At 47.9% G+C, this 15,874-nt stretch overlaps 1 pseudogene; it reads right to left on the reverse strand.

The window, feature by feature from the left end:
• Nucleotides 1-2,537: 2,537 nt before the first annotated feature.
• Nucleotides 2,538-14,829, reverse strand: LOC138379623 (receptor-transporting protein 5-like; annotated as a pseudogene).
• Between the last annotated feature and the right edge of the window lie 1,045 nt (nt 14,830-15,874).

Consider the following 15,874-nt stretch of genomic DNA (forward strand, 5'->3'; position numbering starts at 1 on the left):
TGTAAGTAATGTAGAGATCATTTGAAGTGTACAGGAGGATATATATAAGTTATGCGCAAATATTATGCCATTTTATATTAGGGACTTGAGCATCCACAGATTTTGGTATTGGTGGGGATCCTGGAACCAATCCCCTAAAGATACTGAGGTATGACTGTATTTATTTTACATGTTTGTCTCTCTGGTCTTCGCCGGCAGAAGCTAGGATTTTTGTCTGTTTTGTTCAACTGATGTACCCAAGTGCCTAGAATAAATGAAAAATTTTTAAATTCCCTGAGATAATAAAAAGTGTAAAGCAACAAAAAAATGACCCGTTTTGTATTTTAAATTTCCTCTTGGTTTCAATTTCTATTAGTTAATTTGGTCAATATTATATTCATAACACTCTCCTTACATATTTAATTTAGCCTTTAAGATTTAAAACAAAGCAATTTAAAGCCACAGGTTATACAGTACAGTTTGGATTTTTTTTTTGTTTGTTTCTCTCTGTCTTTGAGACAGGGTCTTGCTCTGTCACCTGGGCTAGAGTGCAGTGGCGTCATACTAGCTCTCTGCAACCTCCAACTCCTGGGCTCCAGGGATCCTCCTGCCTCAGCCTCCTGAGTAGCTGGGACTACAGGCACACGCCACCACACCTGGCTAATTTTTCTTTCCAGTTTTTGTCGAGACTGGGTCTCACTCTTGCTCAGGTTGGTGGTCTCGAACTCCTGACCTCAAGCGATCCTCCTGCCTCAGCCTCCTAGAGTGCTAAGATTACAGGCATGAGCCACCATACCATGCCCCGTCCACGCCTCCCACTTCCCTCCCGTGTCCGCCCCGGCCCCCCCCTCCCCTCCCGTTGTGCGCCCCGGCCCCGACCCCTCCCCGTCCGCCCCTCCCCAGCCCCGCGCCGAAGCTCCGCTCTTCCCCCCGCGGCCACACGGGGGCGCAGCCGGACAGCGGGCGAGGGCGGGGCGGGGCGGGGCGGGAGGACCGGGATGGGGAGAGGACGAGGAGGGGCGGGGAAGGGGCTGCCGGGGAGGAGGGGGTCTGGCGTGTGAAGGGGCAGATGGGGGACGGGAGGGGTGGGGAGTGGGCGGTCAGGTGGAGGATGGGGCGGGAGGCGGGCCCAGGAGGTCGGGCCTCGCGCGAAACTGGGGGGGAAGCCCTGAGGGGTCCACGGGAGCGGAGCCTTCAGCCCGCGGCCTTACCCTCCCAGTGCTGGGGGTGCGCTGGGCCCCACGGCCGCCTGGAAGGGGTGCAGGTCTCGGGAGCTCCTGCCAAGGCTGCTTCGCCCCGGGCCGCGGGCAGAGGGTCCCAGAGCCGGGCGTGCAGCTGTGGGCGCCGGGCCCACCTGGGAAAGCCCAGGCAGCGCTGGGAAGCGGGAGGCGGGGCCTTTCCCTCCTCCGTGTTTAAGGCTTCAGGTGGCCCTGTGGCCTGGCGGGCCGCGGAAGGCGGAGGAGGTGGGTGCTGTGGCCCCTGCCGGGCACCAGGAGCTCCTCCCAGGCCCAGCGCACGCCAGGCCCCCACCCCAGCGCCTGGCCAGGTGCAGATGGTGCGCTGCTGTCTGCCCAGCCGCATCCCACTGGGTCCGTGGCTCAGGGCAGACTCCCGAACCTACCCCAGGATGAGGGCAGCTGCTGCCACACTGCACTGGCTGGTGAGAGGGCGGGGCCGTAGGCTCCTTCCTTGGGACCCTCTCCAGCCCGTCTGCCCAGTGCACGCCCGGTGAGGGATGCAACCCGGTGTCTCCCTCAGTGCCCCGTAAGCAAGGCCGGCCCCGTTGAGCTGGCAGGGCATCTCCGTCTGAGCCACCCCCTCCCCGCTACGACTCAGCACACACACCTGTGCGGTTCAGGCCAGCCCAACAGGGAGAATCTTCTCTGCTCTTGACAAAGGATGAAGGTTTCCCTCTGCAGAGCGAGGCTTCCCAAGTCCCTCAGCAGACCTCAAGGTCACCCACATCTCGGACCCAGGGTCGGAGCCTTGGGGCCGGCCCTGCCCCGGGAGAGAAGGGACAGGGTGACAGGCCACGGCTGTGGCTCTGGTCAAGTCCCTGCCTGGCTGAGACAGTATGTTTCCCCACAGCTCCCTGCTCCTTGGAGATGGAAACTGGGCTCTTATAAATGTGTCCTCTGCACTGTGTGGCATTTCTGAAACCCAGACGTCTCTGGGCCCTCCTGTGGCTCCTTCCCCGAAAGCTGGAGGGAGCAGGGAAAGGCTTACCAACCACATCTCGGCTCCGGACGTTAATCATTCCCAGAGCGGGGCAGGTGGCCTGTCCCGGATAACCCCATGGGTCAACACAGAAAGGATGTTAACTTGCACCTGCCAGCCAGAGCGTCCTGTCCTGTCCCAGGACGTACACGTGACCAGGAATTCAGAACTCCCCAAGGGGAAGCGCTCTGGGGGGCAAGCAGTGCTGGGCACGGGGGGTGGGCTCCCTGCAAGGACTGAGGGAAGATGCACCAGAGACGGGGAGGATGAGCCCATGACGCTCCTCCCAGCTCAGGCGGTGGCCGCAGTCCCCTTGGATGGAGAGCTACACACTTGGGTCTGTTTTGTTTTATTGGGGTTACACACACAGAAAAGCTCTCGGAACACACACGTGTAGCTCAAAGAACAATCACAACAGACACCCACAAAACCACCATAAGGCAAGAGGTGGGAGGAGGGGGCTGGGGCCCGGGCTTGCTGGCGGGGTGGGGGCGCTCAGAGGTGGCTTGGCTCAGCAGCACCTGCTGGGGGGCAGAGGGCAGGCACAGCTGGAGGTGTCACACCTGCCGGGGGAAGATGCCGGGATTCAGTCTGCACATGCACAGCAGCCAGAGGATACAGAGGGTCATGGAAACCCAGATCCACACGTCTTCCTAGGGCTCAGCAAGTGGCCTTCGGCAGGCGCGGCCAGAGCGGAGGTCTGCCTCTCTGCGGCTGCCACGGCTGGCCTTGCCGAGCCCGGACCTCAGCCGTCCCTTCCCGCAATAGCTGTAGGTGACCAAGCCATTGTTTTGGGGGCCATGGGCGATGTGGCCGGGGCCCTTGGGAATTACATCCAGGACTGAGAAGGGGATGGTGATGGAGCCCTCACTGACGCGCACGGGGCCGTGGGCACTGGCTGGAGGGCGGGACTCCTGGCCCACAGGGCCCTGGCTGCCATCTTCCTTCTCTCTGCCTTCGGTGATGTCAATGAAAGAGTCTGCCTCTGATGTCATCAGGAAAGGACCAGGCGGCCAGGGAGCCATTATCCTTGGAAGTGAGGCCACTGGCGTTGGTCTCTGTACAGGGGTCATGACCAGCAGTGACGAGACCCTGGTGGCCACCCTCCTTCCCGTTGCTTTGGGCAACACCAGCAAAGGCATCTGCGTCCTCAGTAAAGGTGGAGGGGAGTGTGACCGAGTGCTCCCCGCTGGCCGTGGGGCTGTCCACAGCAGTCTCCGGGAGGGGGGGGTGTTTCCTCCGCTGGCAGGGCCCTGGCGGCCACCCTCCTGCCCTTGGCCCTCTGTGCAGCAGGTGAAGGCATCCTTGTCCCCAGTGGCCCTGGCAAAGGACAGGGGGAAGGTGAGGGAGCTCTCCCCATCGGGCCCGAGGCTGACAACGTAGGACCCTGTCGGCAGGACTGTCGGCAGGGACCCGGAGGCCGTGGCTGCAGGAGACGGGGCCATGGCCTCTGGCCAGACCGACAGGGCGGGAGGAGGTGCCCCCGGCTTTGAAGAGGAAGCCCCGGAGCTCGAAGGTCGTCTTGACTTCACTGAGGCGGCCTCTGCCCCGGAAGATGGGGTCTCTGACATCCACCGCCATGCCTTTGCCCTTGGGCGCGGCTGTGGAACCCTTGCCAAGGACGCACGGCCCCCCCTCCCCCGCTGCCAGCTGCAGGGAGGGAGCTTGCCGTGGGCGACTGGCCCCTGGCCCATGTCCGTGTCCACCAGGGAGAAGGGGACAGCGACGATGCCGTCGCCCTCGCTTAGGAAGTCGTGGGTCTCAGAGAGGGGGCTCTGGAACTGGCACACAGAGAGCGAGATGGTGACGAGGCGCCTGGCGCACTCGGCTGTGGGGCCGTTGCTGGGCGTGGGCGGGGCCGTGGCCCTGGCGACGCAGGCACCTCACCAACTCCAGCACACCACTGGCTCCAGGGAACACGCTGAGGATCAGAGCAGTTCCCAAACTGTCCCACCCTTTTCTACAACCAGGCTTTTGCCTGATTGATCCAGTTGCTGTCTTCCCTAGGTTAGAAGAAATATGCTGTTGACAGTTTAAAATACTAGTACAGTAAAGTCATTCATAACAAAGAACAAATGAGACCGGTACCTGGTTTCATCCATTCAACACTTTACTGCACACCTGTTTGGTGCCAGGTAGCATTCTGGGCATTGTGGACAGCAGGGAACAAGACAAAGGAGCTCCCTGCTCTCCTAAGAAATATACATAAAAATACATAATTTCAAGGACTGAGAAATGCCATGAAGAAATTAAAACAGTAATGGGGAAGCTATTTTAAACTGCGTGGTGAGTTAGGTGATATTTAAGCTGAGACCTTAAAGTTAAGGGGCCAGGCTCAAGATCTGGGAATGACCATTCAGACAAAGGCAATGACTAGTGTAAAAGTCCTAAGGCAAGACCAAGCATGGCATGTTTCAAAAATTGAACAGACTTACAACTTGGATAGAGTCTAATGAGCAAAGGTGAGATTGTCTGAGAGGTCGTGAGAGGCAGGAAGATCTCCTGAGCCCAGGAATTCGAGACCAGCCTGGGCAACACAGCAAAACCCCATCTCTAAAAAAAATTCTGCTCAGCTGGGCACGGTGGTACACGCCTGTGGTCCCAGCTACTCAAGAAGCAATGGCAGGAGATTGCCAATGTAAAAACCTCCAACAGAAGTCTCCTAGATTTAGGGAGGGATTTTCAGTGTACAAAAATGTATTGGAATGCCTGTCCTCTTGGTACCGTGCCGCCTGTTTAGTCCCCCCCTTAAAAAAGGAGAGGAGTATAAGTACATTTATCGTTTTGCACGGTAAACTAGCAGCTAGCCACAGCAATCCCAGGAGTTATGATCACACCACTACACTCCAGCCTGGGCAACAGAGCAAAACCATGTCTCTTTAAAAAAAAGAAAAAACAGAGAACCGTGACTATAGCTGAAATAAACTTAGTGGTAGGACTACACACCAGCTCAGAAATAAGGATCTTATTAACCCAAGATGGTTACTTCATACGTGAAATGCTAACATATGAATCCAAGTACGTCAATGTGGAATTCTAATGAAGATGACCTATTTAGTCTATAAAATAGATTCACTATGTTGTTCAGGCTAGGATTATTTCAAAACCATAGGAAAACACTTCTTGTGTGTCATCCAAAATCATTTTATTTGGTATGTAAATAGACTTTTTAAGAATTATAAAGGTCATGTTTATGTTAACGTGAAAGAAAAGTATAATACCAAATCTGATTTTTGTTCAAATTAGTATTTAGGAGTTAAACTAAAATATCAGCATATCAGTCTAAATTACATGTTCATATTACAAAAACTGCAAAGAAATATGCACACACATACACACCCACACTCCCTATAGCCATGAAAACCAAGTCTACATCATGGCCACATACGAGTCCCACAAGTCAATAAAGACAAATTTTTGTATATTGCACAAAAAAAGGAAACTCTGTAGACTGGTTTGAGGAGAATTTACACTTGCACATAAAATTATTTATTCATTCAGGAACTACCAAGCTACTCATTTCCACAATTTATCTAAAAGATTTTTTTTTTTTTTTTTTTTTTATCAACCAACAGGAAATGAGACCTACAGCTCAGGGGAAAAAGGTTATAAGAAAAACAATCTTGTCTCAGCAGAATGAAATACTAAAAATCTGCATATCATTAATTCCCCTTGCACTCTCATTTCCCAACTAAATATCAGTTAAACTCCATTTTTAGACTATGCATTGAAGTCTGTACAAGCATTTTTCTTTTTTTTCTTTTCCGTTAAGAGCACAAATAAGCATATGCATTTAATACTACTCAATAAACTTGTGATTATCTTAGCTAGCTGCTAGTTTTCCGTGCAAAACAATAAATGTACTTATATTCCTCTCCTTTCTTAAGGGGGGACTAAACAGGCGGCACGGTACCAAGAGGACAGGCATACCGATACATTTTTGTACACTGAAAATCCCTCCCCAAAACTATGAGACTTCTATTGGAGGTATCTAGAAACAAAAACAAAAACTGCTAAGAAAACCATTAGGCTTTCTCGGTAATTTCTCCTCTTCTCTAACAAAAAGAGTTGAGCAAAACACAGGAGAACAATGAAGTTTTGGCTCCTGATCTCACCTGAGCCTACATCCCTGATAAAAAGAAGGGTATAATATAGTACAACTTGAAGTGGCTAGTTCATGAAAATCACCAACACTCAGAACTCAAGAAATGTAACTGGAAAGAAATATGGGGCAAGTCCAAAATAAATTTTTTACATGTTATCACCCTATTTCCAAACCAGGTTTCCCTCTTCTTTATTTCATTTGCCTTAGCTCTCTTCATTCCTTTCCTACCTCCTCTGTCCCTTACCATTTCACTGTGTATTTTCACTTCCCATACACGAAAGTTGACTTGAAACTTACTTTATATTCTTGTATCTAAAGTTGTTTCTACTTAATTCTTATAGGACTATACCGTTTGAGGAGAAGTTCAAATGCTTTCGTTATAGAAACATGCACATACGGCTGTAACCAGAATCAGGAGTAACAAGACAAGCAGCCATTCGTTCAGGAACTCTGAGTGCCCATCGTGAGCCAGCCACCGTCCTGGGGACTCTGCAGTGACTAAAACAATGCTCTATCCCTGAGGGCACGAAAGCAAGACTGTGCTTGGCAGGTTCAAGAAACCTGGAGGATGCCTGGGGGCCAGAGTAGAGGAAGCCAAGGAGAAACCTGATTGTGTAGGACACAAAACCAGAGAGGCAGGAGGTACAGATCAACGGAGGCTCTCATAGGCACAGTAAATATTCTGGCTTTTACTTTCAGAAAGCCACGGATCGGTTTGAACACAGGAGTGAAATATTCAGACTTTCATGTTAAAAGGATCACCTTGGTTGCTGTGTTGAGAATAGAAAGGTGCAGAAGCAGCGGGGAGACGAGTGACTATGAAAATAACACAAGCAAGAGGTTACGGTGGCTTACAGCGGTGGCAGCAAGTTGTGGTTCCATGTATAGTTAAAGCAGCATTTAAAGTACATAAAGAAGGTACTTTCATGATAATTATTTGAATTAGATGGGGGAGTATCAGAAGGAAAAGAGTCAAGACGTCTATGTGGTTTGGGGCCAGAGAAACTGAAAGAGGGAGTGGACATTTAAAAGATGAGAAAGAATGCAATGGAAACAATTATTGGAGGGGGTGGGAGAGAAGAAGGAGGCGACGAGTTGTCCAGTTGTGACATGTTAAATTTGGGATCTAGATGTCTAGTTAAATTAGACATCTAGCTGAAAATGTTGAGTACGCAGATGAACATACAAGTCTGGAGATGAGGAAAGAAATTCAGACCAAAGATAAAATTTTTAGTTAGAAATATATAATTCTAGCTAGATGAGATGAGATCACAAGGGACTAAATAGAAATACAGAAGACGTCTAAACATATATCCCTGGAACACTGCCTCGTTTTTTAGAAGTTGGAGTGATGAAAAGGAACGAGCAAAAGAAACTGAAAATAAACAGTAATATCCCAGAAGCAAAGGGAAGAAGGTTTCAAAGAATAGAACATTATCAACCACATCAAATGCTGTGACTGCTGCTATCTTCACTGATATTGGAATTCACCAAAGAGGTCGCTAGTAACCTCAAAAAAAAGCTGCTATAGTAGAATGGAAGAGGAAAAAAAAAAAATACCTCACTGTAGTGGATCCAAGAGAGAGGGAGTACTGGAGACCACAAATATCAACTTTTCTGGAGAGTAGTAACGAAAGAAAGAGGCAGTGCGGAACAAGGTTTTTTAAAGATGGGAGATATCAGTATCTATATGCTGCATATATATATCTATATGCTGACAGGAATGATCCGGTAAAAATAGGACAGTGACGCATCTCGTTGGCATGCACGAGGGGATGGACACGGAAGCCAGGCAGTGTCCTTGACGGGAGGAAGGCAGAGAACGCCAGGGCAGCCGTGCAGACCGGGGTGAAGAACAGCAGGAAATGCAACGAGCATGGGCAGAGGCCTGAGGGACATGGAAATGCTTTCTGATCGCTTTCATTTTTCACACACGGGAAACACGTTATCAGATGAAAATGGAGAAAAGGGTAGAGGTTTGAGGAGAGAGGTGTAAAATAGTCCTTTAGGGGAATGCTAAAGTGATTCAACCAGGGAAATGTCCTGGGATTACGCCACTGTCAGCAACACAAAGGGCCTTCCTGAGGTCAGCGGTCAGGCACTGAACGGGAGACCCGGGTCAGCATGGCTGTGTTTTCCTCGGAGCACGGTCAACTGCCCAGGTGCAGGCTGAACCGGACGGAGAACTGCATGTAAACGGTGTGGGGTGGAGGGCTGGCCAGGAGAGTGCAACGGAGGAGCGCCCTACATGGAACTGAGGGCGCATGAAAGGGAGAGATTAAAATAGTGGACCATGGCTTCAAGGCAGGGAAATTATTCAAGTAAAGATGTGCAGGAAGGGGGACAGTACAGAGGTGGCAGAAGCAATGGAGTGCAGGTTCTCAAACGGACAGAAGTACTGTCACGGGGGGGTTACAGTTGTCCCACGGGGGTTTGGTTCATGGAACCCCACCATACCAAAATCCCCAGATGCTCAAGTACCAGATATAAAATGGGTAGGTGTCTGCATATAACCTATACATATCCATAGACTTTAAAGCATCTCTAGATTACTTATATGTAAATGCCATTAAGTAGCTGTTGTCCTGTAGTTTTTAAATTTGTCTTTTTTTTAGAGACAGGGTTCAGCGTTTTTGATCCACAGTTGGTTGAATCCTCACATGTGGAACCCACAGACACGGAGGGTCTACTGTATCTGACAGAAGTTGGAAATAGAGGATGCGGAGGCCCCAGTGGAATTATGCCGAATGAAACATCCTTAGTAAAGTACGGGCAGTTCTGGTTAAAATGTTATAGAACCACCTTAAACACTAAAGCACAACGTCACCCTGGGCAAAGTGGGCCCGCAGATGAGGAAAGCTGGGAAGCGAAATTAAAGATAGAGAATTATTTCACAGGAATTGTAGCTGGGGGTCCCAGACATAGAATTCTCCAGAAAACTATTTCCAGCAGTCCTAGGGCGTCCGCTTTGAACAACCTGTCCAACCCAGGAGGCAAAAATGCCAGATCACAATCACATCAGCTAAAATAAACCATACCTTTCCCCTCGATCCCTTTTGCCCACTGAGCAGGACCCTGAGCAGGCGAGGACGTCATGCTGAAGAGAATCTGGCAAAGTAAAAAGAGAAATCAAGTAGGAATCTTCCTCCAAAGCAGGCTTCTAGGTCTGAAACAGTGGGAACCAAAGAAGAGTTCAGAATTGTGTGAGCGTCCCAACACTGATTATACTGAACTGCACCTCCTAATGACTAAAATAAGATTACGAATGACAAGTGACCCCAAGAGTTTTTATTACCTGGACGTTACTGGAAAAGTTATCTGATCTTACTAAGAGCTCATCCAGAGGTAGAGACTGAATCTATAGAGGGTCTGAAGGCACAGTGAAAACTGTTTTCTGCTTAGCCTTACCAAGTCCCATCCGCTGACCATACTAGTTCCACAGATACCCATAAATTCCCGCTACGTGTGAGGTATAAAATATACACAATGCTCGATGTAGCAGAAATTCATTTTTGCTTCACTAAGCAAAAAGTGAAAGCAAATTATTACGTCAAATAAAACAACAGTCATTTTAGGTTTGAGTACAAGTACAAAATTTGATCATGGAAGATGTCATAAGAAATCTTAGCATGAGCTTCTAAGCGGGCAAGCAACAAAACAGGGATATCAGGGCTCACCATTTAGTCATTTTCAAAGTCACCTCTATTTAATCCGGACTCATCTAATGCATTCTAGGAAAAGGAGTGAGTACGTGTTACTATAATTTTGACTGAAATGCATTTGCGGGCATTTTATAGTGTCAAGATAAAGACAATAAACACAATTTATTACCAAGTCTTTTTGGCATTTCAATTCAGAAACCCCATTTGGATGCAGTCACAGAGCAGTCTCAACGAAATTCTAGTCCATTCATAATTTGATAGTATTACAGAAAGAGTCAAGCATACTTAAGCTTTGAACTGAGGCAGCAAGTCAATATTTAATATGCTAAATTCCAAGTTTTTCCAGGAAGTATGAAAAAAAAAATCAGAAAAAATGCTATCACCTAACTAGCAAGCAAGCATTAAGGATAAGCACGTTTTACTCAGTTCCTCTCAAGAATACACAGGGAACCTACAATGCCCCCCATTCTGACACATTACTAACATTTAACATTCAATAAAATGTTAAAATATTTGTTTCATAAAAACAGAGATTAAAAAAAAAACACTAAAACAGGCCAGGTGGGGTGGCCAGTACCTGTAATCCCAGCAGTTTCGGACGCAGAGGCTAGGAGTTCCAGACCAGCCTCGGCAACATAGCAACACCTCGTCTCTACCAAAACTTTGAAAATTACCCGGGCATGGCAGTGCAAGCTTATTATCCCAGCTACTCGGGAGGCTGAGGTAGGAGGATCACTTGAGCCCAGGTGTCTGAGGTTGCAGTGAGTAATAGTCATGCCACCGCACTCCAGCACGGGTGACAGAGTGAGACCCTGTCTCTAAAATTTAAAAAAAAACACAACACTACAATATATCAAAACCAATAAGCATGTTTCATTGTGAGTGAAAAATCTTATAAAACCTTAAAAACAATCCCAGATTCATCCTAAAACAGATGAGAAACCTAAAGATGTTCATGATTTTTAAAAAGACAACTGGGAATTAAAAACATAATAGCAACCTATACTAGACAATAAACGTGAGAAATCTGTTATATAAGCATTTAAATAAAAATTTTAAAATTCAAAAATGTTTTCTACAAATGCTAATTAATAAACTCTCACAATCTACACAGGCAAACATGGGCACAGCTGCAAATGCCTTGTTAGCATCATTGTTAATCACTTGATTAATTGCATCTGAGAGAAAAGAAATTCCTTCTAGATCACTCTGAAGGGTCTTACAAAAAAATCAACCAACCCCCCCCAGCAGACACATCTACCTCGATGAAGAAAACACCAACATTTCAAATATTCCGACAATCACAAAATAGGATAATCCTGGAATTTACTCAGCCTCAAAACATTATGAACTACTCCAACACAGGAATAATACCTTAAAAACATTTACAGTGTTTTCTGAAGTACAAAAAATATTCATTACGAATCCTGATTTCTTGGAAAAATTATTTGAACATGTCTCAATGCTGTTCATTGTCAAGAATTTTGATGATGTGCTTATCCAAAAAAAAAAAAAAAAAAAAATGCCAGGCACTTTTTATTTAACATATGACAGCCTGCTTCCATTGTTCTTTATCATCGCTATTGGATTTCTTATCAACACCAGACTGAGAGTGGTAAATTGTCAAGAAATACACATTTCTTCCTCCAAGAAATACACATTTAAAGAAAAACTATCACAACTCTCTACCACGAAAATTTGAGGGATTCCTTCCCTTACTATTCCTAGGAACAACAATCACAAAGAGCTAATAGCCAGCAAGTCTAAAATCTAAAACTTCTACTTGAACGTATACATTATTTTCAACAAAGTAGGAACTACTATAAGCATTGACAAGTCAAAAGGGTCCACCAAAATTCAAAAGCTAGCTGCAAAAAAAATTAGTGATCTACATTATTTTGTAAAGATCAAGATTGGCTTTGGAGTACATTAACTCAGACTTCTGAAGAGGCCAAATATTGTTTTTAAACATATATAAATAAGATAAAAATAGGCAATGCATCCTAAGAATAAATGCAATACTAAAAATTTCATCTTCTTTTTAATAAGCGGTTTCATCAGTTGTAAAACTACAGGTAAAGTCCATATATGGAACCACAAATTATTACTAACAATCCTTCCTATTTCAGCACTACCAAGTTAATACTGTATTTGTCTGTAAATAGTAAAGGAAAGGACAAAATAAATTCCTGAAATGGTGCTTTACCTAAAAACGTTTCTTATGGAAAAAGAATCCAATGTTTATCATCAGTGATTTTTAAAAATAGAAACTATTGCTGTCGCAAAGATTATTTACAGAACACAGAACCAGAAGTCCATGACCTTTCGATAAATACACTGTACTAAAATCTTCTTGTAAGAGAGAGATAATAAAAACACCAGTCTGCTAAATCTCTTCCTCCCTTCTTTTTAAAATGTAGACAGATTTCACTAAACTGACAATATGAAAGTGGAACCCAGTAATCTTAGCCCTCTTAAGTTACTTATTAACTTTTCAATAGACTGTTATGAATTTACAGTTCCTGCAGTTCACCTGCCACCTTTCCCAATTTAAAGCAGACACTAGGGGTTGAAGACAGTCTCCACTTGCAACTTCAATTATAAGAAAGAACTTTATGCTCGTTTTAAAAAGGGATTATTGTGAGTTTTGTTCGGCCCCAGGAACACCACTCAACACAGATCTCAGCACATAGTAGATGTTTAATGAATATCTGTTGAGTAAATGGTAATGTTGAATTGTATTAGTGCAACATTAGTTTTTTTTTCCTCCTTCCATTTACAGTTCTCCCTTGTTGGAAATGAAACTCAAGACCATAGCAGTCCCTCAAAAACACATAAACAACTTTATTCACAATGAAAAATAAAGCTGGGTCTCAAAATACAATCCCAGCGCCATCTTTATGTTCTCCATTATTTTTAAAGAAAATGAGAAATACAGCCTGTTTTTAAGAAATAGATAATGGATACCAACTTTCCTCAAAATAAAAAATTCACCTTTCAAACTTACTTTCTATGTTAGTAGTACTGAGAGTAACAACTGATGGTTCCAAAGTAGGCACAGATTGGGTAAAATCCAAAACAAGCATATGAACAAAACTACGTGTTTTTTGCCAACGTTTTTTCCTTAATCTTAGTCAAAAGGGTATGTGCCTAAATTTTACTAGATGTGAGACCAGCTTTGTCTGATGCTTCCAGATTCATTCGTTCAACAAATATTTTAATGAGCATCTACTGTATTCCAAGCCCTTTAACGTTTGCGTTTGCAAACTGCACACCACCACCGAACTCCTCTACGAAGCCTTATCATTTAAAAGAATGGCAAGGTAATAAGGAATCTCAACACCGTTTCTTGCACGCATGAAGTCAGTGGATTGGGGCGCTTTTTCAGCCGTCAAAGCGGCATCAGCGAGCCGCTGCCGACCACACCCGGGACCCAAAATCACAACCAGGAGCCACAGCCGGTGAAACCACCTGTGAGAGTCATCCGCGCTCCTCCTCCGAGGAGGCGGCCGGGACTTTCGCTCCGAGCCCAGCGAGCTCCGCTGCGGGACCGCGGGCGGGACGCGCCGGGCGCCTCGGGCGACAATCCGGCTCCGGAGCCCGGGTCCCCGCCCCGCCAACCCTCACCTGGAGACCCCGGGACGTCCCCGCCCGCCCCTCGCGCCACCCTCGCGACCTCCAGACACGCCAAGTTGGGGGGAGGGGTCTGCGTTTCCGCTTTACCGCGGCGAGCGGTGGGCGCCTCAGTCGCCCGCCTGCCTGAATTCCGAGCTGAGCTCGGGTCCCTTCCTCAGAGGGAAGGGACGAAACCCAAAGGTCCTCGGGGAAGAGACCTCACCCGAACCTGGAAACGGAGCCACAGGCTCGGCCCGGAGCCCACGGGCCGCGCTCACGGCGGAGCCCTCAGGGACCCCAGTTCGGGGCTTCAGGCCGCCACCCAAGGGCCCGAGAGGGCGAGGCGCGGGGCCGGCGCCGCACTCACCGTCACCTCTGTCTCGGCCGCCCGCTCCCGCAGCGCCGCTCTCTGGCCGGCTCCGCGGCTCCCGCCACCCTCACGCCCGCAGCTGCGCTCCCGGCGCGCTCGCCCCGCCCAGACTCGTGCGCGGGCGCACCCGGAGGCGTCGCGCGCTCCCAGAGGGGCGGGGGGCGGGGCCTCATCAGGCAACCGCGGCGGCTGCCGTGCCGGCCCCGCCCCCGGGCCGGCCCAGCCAGGCCCCGCCCCGGCCAGGCCCCGCTTCGGGATGGGCGGGCGGCACCACCCCCACCTTGGAGCCGCGCAGGCTGGGCGGCCGCTGCTGTGGGGAACCGACCGCCCACAGCAGGGGGTGGAGCCTGCGCGGGACAGCGCGCGCGGAAGATGGCCACCGAGCCTGGGCGGGAGCGCGCGGGAGCCTCTTCCCAGCCCGGCCCGCAGGCGGCTGCGGCTCGCGCCCGCCCGGCCACGGAGGGGCGGCGTCTGCGCGCGGTGTGGGCCGAGGCCGCGCCCTGAGGGGGAAGCGCGGTGCCGAGCTGGCGGGGGGCGAGGTGTCTGTCGGTCGCAGTTGAGACCTCGAGGTCCTGAAACCCTCCGACCATTGTTTTTTTCAATGTCACAGTCAGAATCGTTTTGTCATTCACTGGCTTCAGGCCTGGCACATCCAGCTGGCGTTTGCAATGGGAAAACTGTTCGTGCCCCAGACCTCTGTGACTCCTCCCCCGGATCGCATACGTCCCAGAAGTCGGGACACGTGACAGTGTCCCAGTCTAGCGGCCAGCACTCCACCAAAGGACCCGCAAAACTCTGCCTGCGGTCAAAGGGACAGAGAGAGCCAGGTGCTGGTGTCAGGGCATCCTTCCAGCTGCTCAGGCCACAGACCTTGGCGTCATCCTTGGTCCCTCTCACACTCTCATTTTCACTTCCAATCTGCCAAGAAAGCTCGTTGGTTCCACTTCCAAAATAAATCAGACTAGTTCTCACCTGCGTTACTTCCAGCATCTCAATTATACCTCAGTGACCTACTAAACCGCAGGGCCTCCCTGCCCATCATCTACTCTGTTTACTGTCCAAACAGCCGGAAATTCCTCTCACAAGGAATTGTCACTTCGCGTTGATACTTAGCCTGAGCCAGGTATTTAAAATTGCAACCGCCAGACACCAATTCTCGATCCTTCCTACTTCATTCTTTTTCTTTTCTTCCCATGACACTTCACACCTGGTAGCAATCTCTATGGTCAGCTTTCCGGATCTATGGTTAGGCATTCACAGATTCAACTAACCGCAGGTCAAAAATATTCAGGATAAAAAATTAAATAACACAAGAAATACAGTATAACAACTATTTATATAGCATTTACATTGTATTTGGTATTGTAAGTAATGTAGAGATCATTTGAAGTGTACAGGAGGATATATATAAGTTATACGCAAATATTATGCCATTTTATATTAGGGACTTGAGCATCCACAGATTTTGGTATTGGTGGGGATCCTGGAACCAATCCCCTAAAGATACTGAGGTATGACTGTATTTATTTTACATGTTTGTCTTTTAGTGTCTCTCTGGTCTTCGCCGGCAGAAGCTAGGATTTTTGTCTGTTTTGTTCAACTGATGTACCCAAGTGCCTAGAATAAATGAAAAATTTTTAAATTCCCTGAGATAATAAAAAGTGTAAAGCAACAAAAAAATGACCCGTTTTGTATTTTAAATTTCCTCTTGGTTTCAATTTCTATTAGTTAATTTGGTCAATATTATATTCATAACACTCTCCTTACATATTTAATTTAGCCTTTAAGATTTAAAACAAAGCAATTTAAAGCCACAGGTTATATAGTACAGTTTGGATTTTTTTTTGTTTGTTTCTCTCTGTCTTTGAGACAGGGTCTTGCTCTGTCACCTGGGCTAGAGTGCAGTGGCGTCATACTAGCTCTCTG

The sequence above is a fragment of the Eulemur rufifrons genome, unplaced genomic scaffold (genome assembly GCF_041146395.1).
Source record: "Eulemur rufifrons isolate Redbay unplaced genomic scaffold, OSU_ERuf_1 scaffold_107, whole genome shotgun sequence".
Taxonomy (NCBI): domain Eukaryota; kingdom Metazoa; phylum Chordata; class Mammalia; order Primates; family Lemuridae; genus Eulemur; species Eulemur rufifrons.